This window comes from Palaemon carinicauda, chromosome 18 (assembly GCF_036898095.1).
Source record: "Palaemon carinicauda isolate YSFRI2023 chromosome 18, ASM3689809v2, whole genome shotgun sequence".
In the NCBI taxonomy this organism is placed as follows: Eukaryota; Metazoa; Arthropoda; class Malacostraca; order Decapoda; family Palaemonidae; genus Palaemon; species Palaemon carinicauda.
The window spans coordinates 13,663,016-13,679,373 of record NC_090742.1 but is presented as its reverse complement, the minus strand read 5'-3'; the positions used below and the strand labels follow the sequence as shown (position 1 = coordinate 13,679,373).

Sequence of the window (16,358 nt, the reverse complement as noted above, 5' to 3'; positions counted from 1 at the left end):
CGCTAGAAGCAAGTCTAATATCTTGCCAATGAAAACAAAGAAGCAGCTCAGTGGCTTGTTAGGTGCGTGGAGTTTACTGCCTACCCGGCAGTAACTTGCCACCTCGTTATGATTTTAACAGCAGATTTCTACCTTTGCTGAAAGCACACTTCTATTAAAGGTCAAAGGTTTGCATTCATCTAGGAACAAATTGGATTACTGGAAAACAACCGTGGGTTGGATTTAAATTGACCTTAGGTACAGGCAATTAAAAAGGATTCAATACTATTTCTTTAGGTAAAGTCATTATGTGACTTCCAAACTTAGCCAATGGGCAACAAAAAGCATTTATTAATCACTAACAATTGTTATTAATTACTGCTAATTAGGTTATTATTAAAAATTGGGTTAATTATTACTAAAAATTAAGTTAATTACTAAAAATTATTACGAGTAACAAAATTGACTCATTCCACATTGCCATCATGACCAACATGTGTAATGATTACAACAAAAACATTAAGAAGCTATTTAGACGGATTACCCAACCCCATCCACTCCAAAATTGATTTTTCCATTCCAGAGAAAGCTATTAATTTCCTCTTTGTTGGAATAGATTCAATCAATACTTAAGGGTGCAATAAAATTCCCTCTCCAATCTTCCTTCCTTTATCTATTCTCTTCCTTTTATTTCACTTGGATCATTTTCTTCCCCCTGGGCGATTTGCCAATCATTCGGAATATATTGGTTCGATGCTAGGAAGGAGTACGAGAAATTTGGACTGCAGTTCAGGATTCTTTCATTCACCATATAAAGCCTTAAAAGTTTTTATATCAATGATACTAATTTTATATAATTAAGTTCTTATTTAATTATAATAGGTATCTATAGTCCATTTCTTTTAGCGATGCATATTTGCACCGCCTCGCAGCGGTGCCCTTTTAGCTCGGAAAAGTTTCCGGATCGCTGATTGGTTGGACGAGATAATTCTAAACAATCAGCGATCACGAAACTTTTCCGAGCTAAAAGGGCACCGCTGCGAGTCGGTGCAAATATGCATCGCTAAAAGAAATGGACTATAGTCTTTGTACTTGGTTGGGAAAGGCTGGGTGTAGAATTTCAAAAGTTCTAAAGCCAGAATGTCAGATATTGTTATTTGATCTTTGCCAAAATGTGGGTACAGCATAGTACAACAACTAAATACATGTTGCTGACTTTAGGTTTGTTGCAAAACCAAATTTCAAGAGGGAAACAAACGCAAGAACACCCATCTAACCCGAGGTTCCCTTTACCTAACCTAACATAGGAGCCATGTCTTTCCCTAACGAGGAGGGGGGGGGGGGGCGGTGTGTGCTACGCCCCCAAAGACCCTGCTTATATTGGGGGCGTAGCACACGCCCAATATTACTATCATTATCATTATCATTATTATTATCATTATTATTATTATTATTATTAACTAAGCTACATCCCTAGTTGGAAAAGCCAAGATGGCATAAGCCCAAGGGCTCCAATAAGGAAAAATAGCCCGGTGAGGAAAGGAAATAAGGAAATAAATAAACGATCTAAAAAATAATAAACAATTAAAATTAGATATTTAAAAAACATTGTATCCTTGGCTTATCGTGAACCCTCTTCCCAACTGGCTTCAATACTGGCAAAGTAACAATCATAATATTCCCTAAATCGTAAAAATGGCTTCAATTTATCGTATTTCGGACCAAGACAAACATTTTCTCCATTATAAAAAAAAAAAAAAAAAAAAAAAAAAAAAAAAAAAAAAAGCAAGTAATAAAGGTTACGCCTATTTCATCTAATTAATCATTATCAATATATCATGATTACTGTGACACGTTACTAGAACTCAATACAAAAGATGATTTCTCTGGAAATAATTTTATGTAAGGAGGTAAGGTACACGTGAGAAGTCAACACGAACAGTTAATACCACATAGTTTTTATATATCTATTTCGTCGGAATTTTATTGTTTGAATGAGGCAGAGCGCATGCTTGTTATAAACAGTGAAGAATCATGGAACAAGTACATAAATATATAGTATTTAATTAGATCCTAAATAACTTACTGCTAATCAAATCAAATGTGTAATTAACTTTTGTTTAATATATCCTTTCAACAAATCTGTCATTACCGAAAAAAAAAAAAAAAAAAAAAAAAAAAAAAAAAAAAAAAAAAAAAAAAAAAAAAAAAAAAAAAAAAAAAAGAGGGCCGTTAATTAAATTCTCTTTAAATTTATTATCAAAGTCGAATTACTTTCCTGTGATAAATATTTTTGTCTTCAACATAATTCATGTTAAAATCAGAAGCGTGAGCAAGTCTATTCCGTTTGCCAAGGTGCTATATCAGATATTTTGAAGGAAGACATGTGTACCTTGCGTTACGCCAGATGATTTTGTAAAGGAAAGACACATTGGACGATAACACTGTTGACAAAAAATAAAAATATATACAAGGAAAAAAGACTGAATAGAATCACGTCAAAATGTTGTTAATAAATCAAACTTGAAGGACACAAGAAAATTCCATTGTACTTCTTCTGAGTAATGACAAGTTCCCTTTGTCGAACAAGACCCAGAAAAACAGGTGGATTGGGTTTATGAATTCGGGACATATGGCTAGGTGCAGGATTCGGGGAGGCCATTCAATACCAGAGGATTTTAAAAAATTTAAGACCAACAAGAAAAAGAAAAGGAACAATAATAACAATAGGCTCTCAAGTTACCAAGAAGTTTTGATTTAATCGCAAATATTCCTTCAGCACTGAAGCTTATGATTCTGAATTTGGTCGTTATCTTTATAGGCTTGGAATACATATTGGGGAAAAATCATATCTGTCTCGCTATGAAGTAAAAGTTTAAAGATGATGGATGGGAAGAAAGGAAACTAAGAACGGAGGTGAAGTAAAAGGGGAAAAAATAATCGTTATCTTCATAGGCTTGGCATACATATTGGGAAAAAACTTATCTGTCTCGCTATGAAGTAAAAGTTTAAAGATGATGGATGGGAAGAAAGGAAAATAAGAACGGAGGTGAAGTAAAAGGGGAAAAAATAATCGTTATCTTTATAGGCTTGGCATACATATTGGGGAAAAAATCATATCTGTCTCGCTATGAAGTAAAAGTTTAAAGATGATGGATGGGAAGAAAGGAAAATAAGAACGGAGGTGAAGTAAAAGGGGAAAAAATAATCGTTATCTTTATAGGCTTGGCATACATATTGGGAAAAAATCATATCTGTCTCGCTATGAAGTAAAAGTTTAAAGATGATGGATGGGAAGAAAGGATACTAAGAACGGAGGCGAAGTAAAAGGGGAAAAAACAATTGCAGCTCTTTCCCAAAGGCCGTTAGGCAATGCGGACAGAACGCCACGTCCTATCATTATGATGTTCCAGTGGGTTGCGTTGGATATGTATTACAGTACAAACACAAATAATGACCAGCGAGCGACTGATTTCGAAGGACTTACTAAATTAATTAGAATCTTATGAAAAAATATCGAATCTTTTTCAAAAGTTCTCAAATTGATAAAAAAAAATATATTTACTAAGCAAATTTAACAACATTTCACATTTAAGTGGTTGTTGAATTAAAGTTTTGAACAACTTTATTACAATAAGAGTTTAGTCTAACCCTCTAAAATAAATCTAAAAAAATAACTTACTTCTATAAAGCTGTATTAGAAACTGGAAAGGGTAATGAAAGATGGCAACAACCACAATGCAGTCCGCTTAATTACCCAAATATTCTGCCTCTTTTCCCATTTTCTTTAATAAACTTGATTGATTGATTGATTTAAAGTTTTCAGGCATCCTGACATCTAAGGTCATTGACTCCGAAACTACAATTCTATTTAAATATACATTGGTGCCAATGAGAATAAATGAAGTGATCAAATGAAACCTCGTTCCTTTTGCTAACTGAATCTAGACAATACTTCGTTAATTCTTCGGAAAAATAGATCAAGAAATTAAGCAATCATTTCTTTAACGAGTAATCTTAATCAAGACACGCTTAACTATCTTCAAGACGTATACGTCTTTGGCGATTGCTTATTCAAGTGATATGAATTCATTATAATGGCGTTATAACCTTTAAATTAAAAGCTGCTGACGAAGAAAATACATTTTTACGAGAATGATACCGCAAGAGAAATATACCGCGATAAGTATTCTTATAGTAAGGTGTATAAATTGATTTTAATTCGGACCACTGAATGATAAATAAAAAATGGACATTTTCCCTATTTTCTAGAGCCAAAACGGTTTATTCGTGGCAAGTAGTATGTTAACTACGTTTAGAGAGAGAGAGAGAGAGAGAGAGAGAGAGAGAGAGAGAGAGAGAGAGAGAGAGAGAGAGAGAGAGAGAGAGACATATTTGCATGATTGTGTTTGAAACAAGAAAAAAAGGCATTAACCTTTATAAAAATATTTATATTGTAACGAGATAAGAAAAAAACAGTGAGGGTTAAACAAGCGAAATGGTCGTCTGCCATAATTATTCATTAGCGATCATCCGTAGTTAAGCATTTTTTACCTCAAAAATTCAAATACAATGCTGGAGACTTCATATTGTGTGAATGCCGAGCAAGCCTCCGCTGCTAGCTGTACTAAATCGATAACTTGTACGTAACTCGGTTTAAGTTTCTAATCAATCAAATTCTGGACTTCAGTTATTGCGTTAGGTTTCGTGGCAGTTCCAAAAAACATGAATTTGAAGCAAGACTTTTTTTTTTTTCATATTTCCAAATCGGAGTTTATACAAATTAAACAAATATTAAACATACATTATATAGACATATACTATAATACACATACATATATTTATAAACATACACATACACTCTTACACATACATATACTTCATACACGCACATCTACCTATACGCACATACATTTATACACACATCTACCTATATACACATACATACATACATACATACACACACACATCACCAGCCGCTACTAGTCTACTGCAGAACAAAGTCCTCAGAGATGTCCTTCCACTTGATTCTGTTTATGGTCTTTCTATGACAGTCCACACCCGCAAACTTTAACATTCGTCAATCCGGTATTTGTTTAAAAGAGCACGCTCTCCATTTACTCCAAAATTATGCATTCCTGCAGCTCTTCACTTTTTTATACAGTAATTAGTAGATTCTTTAAATGCTTGTTAAGCATTGAAATAGAAAATGTTGCAGGAGGGGCGGGGGTTGGGGAGGAAGTACTAAGCGACCTAGAACCGACATTCTGAAAATAGTTTCTTTAAAAAATCACTAATATGATTTATATCAAATATTGACCTGATATAAAATATACAATTCACAAATAGTGACACTTTGAGTAATTACTCTATTTTTAATTTAGGACATATTTTATATATAATACCAAATGTCCTCTGACGTCACGAACTTCTCTTTGGTTGACTGTTGACGACTTCTGTTCCCGGTCGCTTAGTACTTCCTCCACCAATCCCGCCCCCTCCCCCCTCCCGCAACATATCCGGCTATTTTTGTCTTTCCCAGTATTTAAAGAACCTCCTAATTTGGAGTAACTGGAGAGCGTGCTATTGTAAACAAATACCGTCAATCCATACAGACATACAAATTATATAACCCAATATACAAACCAACCACCTATATCATCATACATAATAGCTAACAAATAGAAGCTATATAAAGCAAATAATAATTTAACTTCATACAAGTTTAAACGTAAAAGAGCACTGAATCTACAATTATACTCTTTGTTGAAATCGAATCTGTAAATGATGGAAAATTTCCAGATCACATGAAGCAATAAAAAAATGATTTCCGATAAACTCTGGTTGAAAATTATGAAAGGCTGCAGTTGAAAGAGCGAATTACTTTAAACAAAATCAATTCTATACATTTAAATAGGTATAAATAATTTCGTTACATCACAAAATAACTGGACTCGCGGTGACACATGACTGATATGCGATGGAAAATTAAAATTTCCGGTTTCAATGGAAACTTTTTCCAACAGGGGAGAATTAAAATGATAAAATACTAGTGCTTCTGATGCCTGGGAATCGCGAATGAAGCGGAATTTTTGTTGTCCAATTAATACAAGTCTGAAAAAAAATTATTTTACTCATTAATTTCATATGTAATAAAAATTTTATCATTTCATAATAAGACCTGAAATGATTAGGAATAAATTAACACGATTTTCTTTTATGATAATGAAAATAAGTCTTATAATAAGAATACAAATTTTGAATTTTTTTTCTTGAGGTTTCACCCTTGATTCGATTATCAAAAGAATAAGCCATGAATAGGTTTGATTAAACTTATTATTAAGAGAGACTCTCTTTCTACTAATTCATTACAAATGGCTATCATTATGATTATATTAATGTGTATCTATCATCAATGTAAGAGAGTCGGGATACAGATCTTTCACATCATGAAGTACCTTCATTTTCGTGTCCAGGATTAACAATGTAGTTGAAAACACGAATTCTGTCATATTAAGACATATACATATACATATACATATACATATACATATACATATACATAGCTGCCTTTAATGACTATGCTTATCAAATTTCTAATGTAATTTATCCAAATTTGTGCTCCATTTGCAAATCGCTATCCAGCTAATCGAATTTGAAATATAATACATTTGTGTTTATTAATTCTGAAGTCTAACCACTCCGAAGTCAGAAATTTAAGAGTGGATGAAAGCGTGAAAACAAGAGTTCCTTTAATAAGCTTATCATATTTTGAAGTTACCATAAAATGTTGCTTCAAAAAAAAAAAATTAGAACTAAGTTAATCGAATGTTAACGCCCCTTTGTACTGTTCAAAATATCTTTCCTATATAATCAAGTGAAAGTAAAGTAATCATGTTCGAACTGCTAAGTGGATGACATCAATGACCGCTAAGCATTTGATAAAGAGTGCATTCAGTAATGTTGAATCCTGTTTTGTTCGAACTGCAAAGTGGATGACATCAATGACCGCTAAGCATTTGATGAAGAGTGCATTCAGTAATTGAATCCTGTTTTGTTCGAACTGCAAAGTGGATGACATCAATGACCGCTAAGCATTTGATAAAGAGTGCATTCAGTAATTGAACCCTGTTTTCATCGAACTGCAAAGTGGCTGACATCAATGACCGCTAAGCATTTGATAAAGAGTGCATTCAGTAATTGGATCCTGTTGAGTTCGAACTGCAAAGTGGCTGACATCAATGACCGCTAAGCATTTGATAAAGAGTGCATTCAGTAATTGGATCCTGTTGAGTTCGAACTGCAAAGTGGCTGACATCAATGACCGCTAAGCATTTGATAAAGAGTGCATTCAGTAATTGGATCCTGTTGAGTTCGAACTGCAAAGTGGCTGACATCAATGACCGCTAAGCATTTGATAAAGAGTGCATTCAGTAATTAGATCCTGTTGAGTTCGAACTGCAAAGTGGCTGACATCAATGACCGCTAAGCATTTGATAAAGAGTGCATTCAGTAATTGGATCTTGTTGAGTTCGAACTGCAAAGTGGCTGACATCAATGACCACTAAGCATTTGATAAAGAGTGCATTCTGTAATTGGATCCTGTTGAGTACGCACGCATCTAGTAAAATACGATGCAGTGCACCTAATACTTCACTATACATAACATTTAAATAGCATATTATTCGTTATCAAGGTTGTATTAAATATTAGTTCTTCACTGAATGAATGTTACAAGCATATATCGCACAGGTTAGCGTTTTAATGTTAAGAAATGCATTTACAAATAGAGAATTCATTCAATGATACTTCCCAGCAGATATATACAAAGATAGGAGTTTGTCAGCACTCAATTGCGTAATGCTATAGTGAATCTCGGGAATAATACATCGTCTTCAACCTTCTCTCTCACTTAGAACAAAGGACAAACACAACAGAACATCGACCCACTTGTTCGTTTCAGTTAATGTCTAAATGAGAATTTTCTTGCAAGAGGTACGATGCTAAATTTCATGCAAGATGTACGATACTACATAAGAAAATTCAGCCATGTTAAGATCATTTGGTAACGTGCAATATGTGGTTTTATGATAATTGAATTTGGATCGTGTAGTCCAGAGAATGTGCCAAAAAGACTCTTCAATGCTTTTATTAACAATGGGAAACTGCTACTCTACTGTTGAAATAAAAGTCAAGAGGCTGGGCAGCACAACGGAAGAAGGGACTCTGGAAAGGAAGCAGATGGGAACACTAAAAATAGGCGCAGCTTAGTCCTTTAGTAATGCCTACCGTATGCCACGCGAAGTGCACTGGTGGTCTTTTCCCCTCACCTGCAGGAATTTAATATAATATATACAATATACATATGATATGCAATAAAAAAATAAAATATATACATAGGCTACATGCTTAGTTATTTCTGTTGGGATCATAGAACAGGGAGACGACCCTGTTAAGTATTGAAAAACTACTGGGAGTTCTTTGCTGAAGAAAACAAAGAATTTCAGTAAATCTCACTCGGGTCCGCTATAGTTTTTATGCTCTGAACTTCATCCTACCATGAATAACTTATTTAGCATTGGGAATAGACAGTTAACCAAGCGCAAACTCAATTTTCAAGTAGGAACTATACAATACAGATACAATTCTGTTTCAGTTCAGAGGAAATGGTAAATCATCACATTTTGTATACCGAATAAGTGAGTTTTTAAGCATTGTAGCTAGAATATGTAGCTTGGATACCTTTAACAATATCAATTTGCAAAAAGTAGAAAATAATAAAAAAGACCAATATCTAGAGGAAATGTACGTATCGAAAAAAGATGCACGCTATCTTCAAGGGGACATTTACGTAAGTAGAGAGTTCAATATGGAGATAAGATTAAGAGAAACAAATAAACCTATCGTCAGTCTCCATGTTAAACAAACAAAAAGTAAACCAAAGCAAAGGAGAAAAAGCCTCCATGGTAGTATAACTTTTGCTTTTAAAACCTCTATGGAATGAAAAATCTTTGAAACTGTTAGTGCGTTACCGTTGTACTTTGCTAGTGCAGAACAGCAATGCTTTTTCAGATACACAGAGTGGAAATTATTATTTTAAAAGGAGGTGAATTAACGCTCATGCCGGCTATTTTACTAGAGTAGCTATATAACCGAGAAACCTTAGATTTACCAAGCAATGTCATTCAGTCACCAAGACTAAAAGATCAAATGGAAAATTCATGTATAAATAGCCCTACAAAATTTGAAAAATAGCGCTATCATATCTAAAATGTATATTGGATCTCGCGTGTTTTTCTAAAAACTATATTTCTCAAGGAAAAGTTTAACAAAATGATACATGATCTTATACTCACTCCATTCCATGGTAACCTTTTCTTCCGATTTGACAGTTAACCTATCTAAAAAAAATCAGAGATTGTTTAAAGTAATCACAATGTTATCAGAGAAATACTACTTAAAGCTCAATTTTTCCTTACTGATGGTCCACTATTAACGATCAAACATTATCAAGATGCTTAATATCAAAACGTAATGACTTTATATATCTAGATCTACGTACCTTGCCAACTCATTATTCAAGCTAAAATTTTAAGAATTTTAATTCATGTTACCTAGTTTCAAAAACTTGAAAGTTATTAGTTTGCAACTTTAGATCAGGTAGAATATTCAAGTAAAATTTACATGATAGTCGGAAGTTTTAAAAAACTAAAATGTTAACGTTAAAGGCGCAATTGCTTAATTGTTCAGAATAAGTATTAAACTTGTGCACATAGAGAATGTAAATATAAACTACACTGATAATTGATAAATTATGCCAAAGAACACTATCTCCTCAACTACTAATATATGCATTATTTTATTCCATTCATTAACAAAGTTGTGTAAAAATGGCTTTAAAGCATGTCCTTGTGAATGAATGAATTATTTGAAGTTCTCTGGCATCCTGACATCGAAGGTCATTGATGCCGAGCAAGGCCTTGTGAGGAATTGTAACATGTTAAAATGCTAAATGTAAAGTACAGAAAGCAAAGCTTCTATGTCATTCATGGAAAGGGTGAGAATTTAGGAGACTAGAATTTAATGCTAACATACTGGACCTATTGTTCAGGACAAACCCATGTGCCATGCAACAAAGGAAAAGGAAGGGAATCTCGTGTTAACATAGCCTTAAAGCAAAGGATAGTAGTGCCATTCTCGGAAGAGCATACCAAACTATAGTATTCAGTGCATTGGGTAGAAATGTCATGAAATGTAGAGGGAGCTTGAGATTGTCGCTGTGCTGAATCAACAGTATATGAAGAGGAAGGATACAAATATCACTGACATTTTAATTTGAAACAGGATATTTCTTGGCTTCCATATTTGGGATGGACTGAAATACAATACTAATATATTAACCCTTTTACCCCTAGGCTCTTTGGAAATTTCCAATCCTTAACCTCCAAGGGGTTATTTTTTCCCCAGCACATTTTGCAGTATATATATTTTTTTAAATTGCTCTTACAGCCTTAATTTTTGTCATAGAGAGGTCAGGTTTGTCTCATTCTCTTGGTAAATGCCTGAATTTTCTCAAAAAAAAAAAAAATTATAAAAAATATGAAGAAAAAATTTTTTCTTATTGCATTTTTTTTTGCAAGGACGTACCGGTACGTCCATGGGGGTAAAGGGATGAGTTTTGTGAAACGTACCAGTACAAGATTTATATCAAGCAGTGATATATTGGAATCTAGGGAACAATGATAATGATTCATACAAAAAGATTGATATCCTATATCGAAATAGAAAAAAAAAATAATCCATAGGAAAAAATACTAGGTCTTTTACCATGCAGGGTTGGAAAGCTATTTATTACAAACTTGTTGAATTCAAAGCACAGGATCATAGTAAAACTGTGTGTTGTGCATGGTAGGGATTCCTGTCTCATGGTAACATGCTGAATCTAAAGATCAGGATGATTATATATTTAGGACATCCATGGAAAGGATTGGTTATGTACCGCACGTGTTTCATCCACCCTCGTACACTGCAACAGTTTTGCTTGTTATCTTATCACTCGCTCTTCCCTGCAATGTTAATAAACATACCTGTATAAAATTGATTGCTCATGTTTAATTTTGTTAAATTTTTTGTGACGTTCTTGCTCGCAAGTCCTGATATTTAAGCTTTATGTCCGTTTGATAATGGTTAGTTGCATTCACCTCGCCTCTCAGTTATCACCTAAATGGCACCTCGTAAATAGGTGACCCCGGTGTCTCACCTAGTTAAAATCAACAAGTGTCAAACGTAATCATAGAATATTGGGGGTTTGTGGCACCTAAGGGACCCAGCAAAGGCTAGCAAAGGGCCTATAGCTGTGTATGGGAGGCATTGAATTGAACACTAAAGCAAGGGATGGAAAGCCTTATGCAATTTAAGGGTAATTGTTATCCAATGTTAACATGTCGGGGGAAAAAGAAAAAAAGTGATAGCAAGACCTCATTGCCTGCAAATGAGGGATTAGATCCTTGTATTAACATACTTTAGCCAATGCTTAGGATGATAATGCTTTGTGCAATGCAGATGGAGAACAATGCAACTAATATTAACCCTGATATCCTGATACCCAAAGACCATAGAAAAGTCTTAGCATAATAAATATGACGGATTACCGTTCAATGCTAACATTTTTGATAAAAGGGAGATAAAATTTGCGATGGTAAATGTCAGCTAAGTAACAAATAGCGAAGTCTTAGCACAATGAATAGTTGGGATTAACAGTAAAAACACAGATCAAGTAAATATAGATAAAACTTTAAATGGTAACAAAACAAATTATATGGATTTAAATATCTTTTCTTGGCAGTTTTGCTTCTTTAAAAAATATAGTTAATTGAAAAGTTTAATACTTAACAGTATATACATTAACACCTAGTAAACCGGTCAAGAAAAAAAATGGTAATGGTATAAATGTCCCTTCAAATTAACAATTTTCTTCTTAGTAGGAGCCATTCTTCGTTTATAGTAGCATTTCATTATTAATTGTGATGGGTGACTTCAAATGCCAGAGTGGGTGCTGAGAGATAGAAGGTGTCATTGGGAAGTAAGGTATACCAGGTGAAAATGAGAGGAGTGGAAGTTAGTAAAAGAAAATTTTGTTGGGATTACAAGTGACTTGTGTGGCAAGAAAATTGTTGGAGGCAGCAAGAGTAGTGAATGGTGGAATGGAGTGAAGAAGAAAGTGAAAGAGAAAAAAAAAATGAGAGAAAAAAAAGAGGGCATTTGAAGAATGGCTGCCGAGTAATAGTGTAGAGAAGTCTGAAAGATAAGAGAGAAAAATGTGAAAGTAGAAGGTAAGGCAGCCGTGGCAAAGGGAGCGGCTGACTGGAGTCGGGGTTAGGATTGGGTCGTTCATATGAAGAGAATAAGTAGTAATTTTGGAAAGAAGTAAAGAGTAAGGTAGGTTGGACTGAGAAATGATGAGACAGTGAAAGATGAAAATGGAAGGTTGTTGGAAGAGAGGAGGCCAGGAAAAGGTGGGCTTAATATTTAGAAAGGTTGCTGAATGTTGAGGATAATAGGGAGACAGATATAATTGCTGTTGCAGGTGTTGAGGCCATTGATGGGAGATTAGACAGATTAAAAGAGTAAGTGAAGAGAGCACTAGAAGAAACAAGAGCAGGAAAAGCACCTGGTATGGATGGTGTGAGAGCCAAGATGTTAAATGGGAGTGAGTGTGACTGTACTTGAATGGTTGGTGAGATTGATCAATGTAGGACTTATGTTGTCAATGGTACCATTGGAGTGGGTGCATGCGTGTTTTGTTCCACTATACAATGGCAAGTTAGACATGCAAGTGTTTTAATTTAATGGGTATTATTTTATCGAGTGTGGTTGGAAAAGTGCATGGTACAGTTCTAAATAATAGGATTAAGAATAAAACAGAGGATGCAATCTTAGAAGTGCAGGGTTGTTTTAGAAGTAAGTGATGTGTGGATCAAATTCATACAGTTACGCAGATATGCGAGATATATTTAGCAAAAGATAAGGAGCTATATGTTGCATCTATGGAAGTGGAGAAAGCTTACGATAGAGTTGATAGGGAAGCGGTGTGGAATGTGATGAGGTTAAACCATATGGAATTGGTGGAAGGTTGTTGAATGCAGAAGAGTTTATAAATACTGTAGGCAGCAAAGAGCGTCAGGTTAGGAAATTAAGCAAAGCAAGTGTTTTTTTACAAGAGATGAGCTGAAACAGGAATGTGTGATGTCACCATGGTTGTTCTAATTGTTTGTTGATGGAGTTCAGAGAGAGTGAACTATTGCTTGGTCGAGGAATGAAACCGATAGAAGAGCAATCATGATTGGGAGGTGAATAAGTTGTTATTTGCAGATACTGCATTGGTTGCAGATCCATTGAAGCTGGTCAATTAGTGAGAGTTCGGGAGGGTAGGTGAGAGAAGGAAGTCGAGAGATAATATGGGTAAGAGTAAGATTATGAGATGCGTAAGGGAAGGTGATGCTATGTTGAATGTCATGTTGAATGGAGAGTTATTTGAGGAAGTAGATCAGTTTAAGTACTAGGGGTCTGTTGTTCCTGCAAATGGTGGAGTGGAAGCAGATGTAGGGCAGAGAGAATGAAGAATGTAAAGTGTTGGGAATAGAGAAGGGAGTAATAAAGAATAAAGTGTTTGTTATGAATGTAAAGAGATCTGTATGAGAACCAACTCTGATGTATGGAATGGAGTTTTGGGGAATGAAAGTGAGGGACAGAGAAATTTAATGAGTTAAGAGATGAAGTGTCTGAGGCGTATGGCTGTTTATCTTTATTAGATAGATTTAGGAACGAAGTAATGAGGGCTAGAATGGGTGACAGAAATTAATTAGCAGCTAATATGGATATGAATGTGTTAGGTGGTTTAGCCACGTAGAGAGAATGCAAAAAGGCTGTCTGCTGAAGAAGTTCATGAATGCAAGGGTTGATAGGAGAAGTACAAGAGGAAGGCCAAGGTTTAGGTGGATGGCTGCAGTGAAGAAAGCTTTAGGCGATAGGAAAATAAATGCAAGAGATAAAATAGCGTGCTAGAAATAGTAATGAATGGCGAGCAATTGTGACTTGTTCCGATAGGAGCTGTTGCTTCCTCCTGTCGCCTAGGTGACCTCAGCTTGCTTCCTCCTGTCGCCTAGGTGACCGCTGAGGTAGTGGCAGTAGGAGATTCATAGTATGAAGCTTCATTTGTGGTGAATAATGAGGGAAGGTGGGCTGTGGAACCCTAGCAGTACTAACCAAACTCGTCCTACTCCATCGTCAGGCTGGGAGGAACGAAGAGAAGAAAGTCCCCCTATCATCTCTTTTTCTATGTCTGCTTCCCTACCAAAATTGGGGGACATGCCTCGGAAATAAACCACCACTGAAATAAAACAAGTGGGGGATTAATTATCAGATTATAGTTTAAGTCAAGTTTATTTAATTCTTTTCACAGGGGATGCATTCCAAAGTTCAGGCATAGAATCTGACCGATTGGTTTTTAACAATGTGTATGCTAATCTTAATTATTCCTAACTGTAAATGCAAACTGTTGTACCAAGAAATTCTACCCATGCTACGGAATACTTATTTCCATAATTCTTTCCTCCAAGGTTAAGAATAATAACCTTTAGTATATGCACATAAGAAAATAAAATGAAACTTTCCTAATTACACTTAGAAAAGTTAATTTTAATTTAAAAGCAATATATATTTTTTAAACTATAGATTACAAACCAGAGTGCTTTAGTTGAAGTATAATTTCCGTAAAGCTGGAAACTGCCATTTGAACTTTCAACAAGGTCGACTTCAGTTGCTGGCAGGTCTTTCTACCGTGCCAGACAAACCAACTCTCACTTTGACTGTAGATAAACTTAGGACTTACAGGTGGTTGAAGTAGGCAGAGCAACTTTAAGAAACTGGTTTTTAATCAGGAAAAATAAAAATTACTATATCTGTGGTGAATTTCTAAATCAATAAAAACCTATCTTCCTTTAATAGGAGACTTATCCTTAGGAGGGAGATAGTCCCTATAACCAAACTTGCTGGTTTACTAAGCTAAGAAATGTCAAGGTACTCTGGTCGTGTATATGGTTTAATGTGATGACTACTGTTAACCTCCAGAGTATGAAGTTATTGCAGGTGTTAGACCAAGTACATTCCAGCTGATTGGTAGGTAGTTATGGAAGAACATAACTGTAATATGTTCTCAAGAAGAGAAGTTACTCTACTGCAAGGCTTGCCTTCATCTACCGTCTGTTCCAGCACAAACCGCAGGTCGGCTGCACCCCAAAGGAAGTGGAAGAAGAGGAAAAAAAAGCTGGATAGTCTCGCCTACGATTCTAGTCTTGCGGTACTAATACTATTTTGGATAAGCAGCTACCTCTAGTCCAAGGGTAAATGTATCCAAGGATTTATGGGTGAAGTTAAAGTTATCTGGCATTTACAGATTCCTGTCATAAAAAACCTTAACAATCGACAGGTTCTTCCTAAAGAATGGGGTTGATCCAAAAGCCCTGACTTCTTGCAATTGCACCTTGGATGGTTCTTCCATTCCTTTGCTGGTTGCAAGATAGAAGTGTCTGATAGTTTCAGGAAACTAGAACAAAATCATCTTAGATAGATTCTTCACCCTTCTAGTACTGATGGAGAGTCGGCGGTAATCAGGTCTGAAGAACATTGTTCTTTTCAGGTGCACCCTAGCACCACCACAGGTTTTGGAAGCAGGTTGTCCCAATCCCCACTATTCACTTTCTGGAGAAAAGATGTGGAAGGAATCAAACCTAATCTTTAATGACTGGGTTCTGGTTCCTATCCACAACTCCACATCAAAAGAGAAGGAGACTTTCTTTCATCCTTTGGAATGACTCATGGCATACAAAGTGCAATGCAACCCTCCTATTCTCTTTCCCAAAGCTAAGGTGAACAAGAAATTAGTCTTGAGGGTCACATCCCAATCAAATGCTTCAAAGGGATGATAAGGGGTCTACCTGAAAGAGTTCGGGTGTCTAATGATGTCCCATTCTGAGGCATCCGAGTTCTCTTAGAAGGCACACTGTTAGAAGCTCATGAGCAGAAAGATCTAAGCCCCTCAGTCTAAGGAGACAAGTTTCGCTCAAAGGTAGGCTAGGAAATCAGCAATCCCTTGTGAAGAGGCTCCAAGTATTCTTTCTATTAACCAATCATAAAAGATGATCTACTTCCCTTGCTAGACAGCCGCAGAGGATCATCACGGGTATCCTGATATCTCCTGTGCAGTGCCTAGGTAAAAGTCTTTTGCTCGGACGAGTTGCCGCATATTCACTACTTGTCAAGTATAAGTGATGCCACAGTTATGGTACTACTTCAAGTGGGTATAACTGAAGAGGTGGGGC

The 16,358-nt window shown here is 35.5% G+C and overlaps 1 long non-coding RNA gene across 7 annotated transcripts in view; it reads right to left on the bottom strand.

The window, feature by feature from the left end:
* LOC137657615 (uncharacterized) overlaps positions 1–16,358 on the bottom strand; it is a 56,036-nt gene that overhangs the window by 15,118 nt on the left and 24,560 nt on the right. For 5 of the 7 annotated variants that reach the window (XR_011047164.1, XR_011047163.1, XR_011047166.1 and 2 more), the window contains exon 3: positions 14,245–14,368. This is a non-coding gene — a long non-coding RNA (uncharacterized lncRNA). Of the gene's footprint in view, positions 1–10,805; positions 11,046–11,793; positions 14,369–16,358 lie in introns of those variants that run through there. The other 2 variants (XR_011047167.1, XR_011047162.1) reach the window with 2 other exon arrangements.